The sequence below is a fragment of the Cygnus olor genome, chromosome Z (assembly GCF_009769625.2).
Source record: "Cygnus olor isolate bCygOlo1 chromosome Z, bCygOlo1.pri.v2, whole genome shotgun sequence".
Classification (NCBI taxonomy): domain Eukaryota; kingdom Metazoa; phylum Chordata; class Aves; order Anseriformes; family Anatidae; genus Cygnus; species Cygnus olor.
The window spans coordinates 578125-582960 of record NC_049198.1 but is presented as its reverse complement, the minus strand read 5'-3'; positions in this window follow the sequence as shown (position 1 = coordinate 582960).

Here is a 4836-nt window from a genome sequence, read left to right as displayed (position 1 = left end):
AGACAAAAAGGTGCGCTTAAAAATGTATGTCAGTCTTTCTTCCCGTTGGATTTTTTTTGTTTGTTTATTATGGATTGAGGAAAAGTTGCAGAATGAGCCCAAAGTTTACAGTTTCATATTTTGCTGAAGAAACAATCTGTGTTAATTTGCTCTGTTGAAAAAAAAAAAAGGAAAAAAGAAAAAAAAAAAGATTATTTTCTACATTTGTGCTACTTGGTCTGAACAGCTAATTGTTCTGTGTTACGGTGTAGTTTTATAATTAGCAGCTGCCAATCAGTGCTATCATTTTTATGCATGAGGCAAAAAACTTAGCAGTGTGATGCATCGTGGTTCTTAATGGCAACTTCTTTTCTTGAATTTGAAAATAGATCTTTTGGTTTAATGGTATTTATTTATGCATGGGAGCCTGTTATCTGTTAGCAGTTGTGGAGCAGTCGTGTATACATTTAAACTGCGAAAACATGCACAGTTTCGCCTCATACAATTACGTACCGATAAATACTGGTGTTTAGATCAATTCTGAGCTATCTGTGCTTTGAACGCATCCGACTCAAATTGAATCCCAGCTAAACTAAACTTTTATCTGAGCAGAATCTGGCCACCTGGCGGTCCTTCCCCGCCAATTCGGTTTATGAGTCGGCCGCTTGAAAATCCGCCTCTTACTGACACCGGAGCCAGCTGTGCATTTTTTCCCAAGACAAGGAGTTCCTTTGGCTTTATGGCACAGACCTGGGGCTGGCTCACCCTGCGCTCGGTGCCCCCCGTGCCGTGGACGAAGTCAGTGCTCAGCGGTAGCAGACCTCACGGCGCGAGTGGGGTATCGTTCACCACCGCTTACCACCCTTCGCTCCGGGTTAATATTTATTACCGTGGTTTATGCCCCGTTTGAGTTACCCCTCATGTCATTAACTAGTTTTGCTCTCAAGAGCCCCTGGTTTTACAATACTGGCAAATTTATTGTCCCTTATATCCAGGCCCAGCCTCAGACTTTTAATGTAACCCTGATTCACGGATCATGCTAAGCATAAAGCCAAATCAACTACTGAGTACACTTTACTTTGCGTAGAAGAGTGCAACTTAGGGAACGGGAAGTAAAAAAGTCGCAGTCTTCTACCGAGACATCTGAAGTTAACGTCCATAGAGTGTTTATATTGTCTGTCATTAAGGATATACTAGAGATGTGCTTTCATTAGTGCAAAGAAACATATTTTTATTTGGCCTTATAAAGTAGATTGTGATAATGAAAGCTTTGTAATATAGTCCGTTTATTTTTTTTTCTTATTTATCTGCCAAAGACAGTAATGGATACAAGAATTTTAAATAGTTTTTTTGGTAAGACAGTTAATGATTGTAATAGTGTTTAATCTTCCAAAAAGCTTTATATGTTCTTCCGCAATAAGCAGAATCGATACTTGTTTCAGTAAACTCAACTCATGCTAACAGATCCCCAAGACTACTCATACACAATGTGGTCTTCATAGTATCTCCACGTTAAGTTCACACGCATTTTGCAATCCAAAGGAAACAAGGGGTATGTGAGACGATGACAATGTTCACTACTGTGCTCAACAGTAGATTGTCCAGCTTACCAAAATTTTCCAAGGTACTTGTATTATGAAAGTTAACGTATATTTTATTATGCCATTTTATGTCATTTTTTAACTTTGTGGAAGGTGATATGTTGAACTGAGTGTAAGCTGAGTTTTTCAGACAAATAAAGTAGCTAAAGAGTGAATGTTATTTTATCATTAAAGGGTTTTTACTCAATGATTTGTGCCAATAGATGTCCTTTATCTTAATGACAAGTATTACATTGTTTTCAAATTTTTATTTATAGCTATTGATGTAAAAACCACACACACATATTATTTGCCAAAGTTCAATAAAGGAGGAAAACAACGCTTTTGCTTCCTTGTGCGATGACCCGTTTCTCTTCTTTGCAGGTGCCTTCTCAGTGAGCAGCCGCTCGCCCGCAGCCCGGTGCTGCTCCCCACCACGCGGCGCCAGGCCGGCCGTGGCCCGGGGGTGCAGCAGGGTGAAACAGAGCCGGGCAGTCAGATAACACAGGGCCACATCCCCAGAATGAAACACTGCACATCAGATTAGGACAAGTATGAGCAAAAAGTATTTGGGAAAAAAAAACGGCACCTTCATCTGTGAATGCAGCTCATGTAGCTAATGCCGGATATGGATTATAATGGAATAGGGAAAAAACAGGGCATGAGGAAAAGCAACTTAATTATCCCGCAGATGATTTCTCAAGTGGACAGTTTTGCAAACCTCCACTCCCAGACCTCATCTTGCAAAGATTTTCCAGTGCATTAACCTTTACTCCTCCTGTTTATCACGTGTGGTACAATGCAGCCACATTGACTTCAGTGCCACCGCCCCGAGGTCTTCACAGGACAGGGAACTGGGGCTTTAGCATATGAGTATTTAAGGGCTTTTGTAAGGAAAAACTGATGTAAAATGAAACGGAGCACCACACTGCTATCTGGCAGCTCCATAGCTCTTGAGAAGGAGGCGATGGCACAGCTTTGCTGCAGAGGCTGGAAGGGGGATGAGCGCGACCGCCCACTGGTCGGTTCCCACCGAAAGGCTCCCCAGAGACAGAGGGTGAGGCACCAGCTTAGCGGCCGTGCTTCGGAGGGGAAGCAGCAGGAACTCGGCCACGGTCTTTGCTGTGCTGTTACTCTGATGCCAGGCCCAGGTGCTCCACGGTTCCCTCCAGGCATTTTGATTCTTGGCATTGGTTTGGGGAGGGGAGCTGATCTGTGGGCTTTACAGATGGGAAAAGCATTGTCAACTGCATTTGTAAGCAGAGCTTGGTTATTTGTGCACAAAACCATCTCTCAGCTTGGTCATGAGGCATCAGGCCATGCTCAGAAAGGTTTAGCACCTGTGAGGGCCACATGTCCTTCAGAGAAAGCACCTGGCATCAATCCCAGAAGGAACTGGGCTGCTGCCCAGGTCACAGGGCAAACCAGCTAAAGGAGGAATGAACAAAGACAGAGGTCACCAACCCCATCTTTTTTTGTCCTTCCCCTTTTCCAATGGCCTCTGGTTTTCCCAAGAAAAATAACAACAACAATAAAAGAAAGCCTCAGTCAGTGGTAAGTTGCTGTCTACATTATAGCAGTCAAGATGTTTGCTCAAGAACAAATCAGTTATATTTAGGTAAATAATGGAATTACATAATGCAGTGCATCTTAAATTACCATAAAATGAAGTAAGTTATCCCCTGCCCTTCCCTGCAGCAGCACCACCAGCAGTGGCAGGAGGCTCCTCGAGCTGAAATTTCACGCGTAGAGCATATAACAGGCTTGCAGTTCATTTCACTCCAGCTATGGACAAGTCTTTCTTGTGTAACCCCACAATAAGTAGCTCAAACGCAAAAGTAAATGAACAAGGAAAAGCACTTCCCTACATTTATGCCTTTAAACAAACAAACAGAACACCCCACAACATAAGGATGGCCCTTCCCTCCCTTCACCTTTTGGCTGCACTGAAGACCATTCCAAGCATCTTTCCTCGCCTTCCCCTCCCCAGCAGCACCCACCAGCAGCGGTCACCCTGGCACAGCTGGGGCTGCTGGGGGAGGCTGCATTACTGCCAGGCGTTGGGGTTTCACACAGCCCAAACCAGGACACGGGGGAGCCCCACGTCCTGTCCCCGTGCAAGCACCACGACCCGCACACAGGCAGCCCAGTGGTGTCACGGCAGCCTATGTCGGTAAAGGGGCACCCTGGGTTTTATTATTTCGCTTCTAACCTTAGCACTGATTTTTAACCTTGTGGTTAATGGAATCACAGAAGAATTCATTTTCATGCTCATTCTCTTCATATCCCTCTCCTGATGCTGTGAGCCAGTCTGCCATTAATTAAATTTATGCTGCTTCATTTAACTTCACTGAGCAGCTACCGGTGCAAATAAAAGCAGACCTGCATCTTCAGCAGTTTATTTCAAAGAGCTCAGATCGGTGCTTTTGAAGTCTCCTTCCACCTTCACCTCCCAGCTCTGGGGAGCCCAAGCACCCCAGGAAAGGGGAGGAACTGAGCTGGGCTGGCGGCCGCAGCATCTTGCAGCACGGCGCTCCCTCGGGGACGGCAGCCTTCCTGTGCCCTCTCCCATGCCACACTTCCATCATACATAACCATCAATTGGTCATCCATACACACAGAAAATCAAAGTCACAACTAACCAAACATCAAATGCCCATTTTCCTCAGCCCCGGCGTGCTGCCCTGCTGTACGTGACCCCCCTGCAGCCCTCCCTGCTGGGCCATTGGGAACAGCAGCGGCCCGAGCAGATCCCTGCGGCAGGTTATTTCTCCCAGTGTGGCCCCAAAAAGGCTCACCCACACCACTGACACAGCGAGGCACAACCCTGCCCTGTGCTTGCAAAAAGCTGTCAGTGGTGTTGGCCGCAGCTGCTGCACTGCCCAAAGTGGGATGTTGCTTTGTAGTTGTTGACGCGCGGCACTTTAAACCTCTTGCCAAATGCCCAACCCCTTTGGTAATTCAGCTGAGTGTCGGGAAGGTATTTTCATATTTTCTGTGTCATCAAAATGGCACCATCATTTTCCCATTCCAGTGTTTGCTCTACAGTGCTGGATTCTTTATCTCTGTATTTCTATCATTAAGTTATAGCACTATAAATCCTGCAATTAATGTCAAATAAAGGGCTTTAATTCACCTGCGGTGGATCACAGCTTGTCCATCCTCCACACTCAAGTAAATGTGCCCAGTGCTTCCTCGGAAGGCACGCTATTCACTCTTACCCAAAGCTGCCAATAAACAATGATGCTTTGGCACCTCCAGGTTCGATGACTGACTA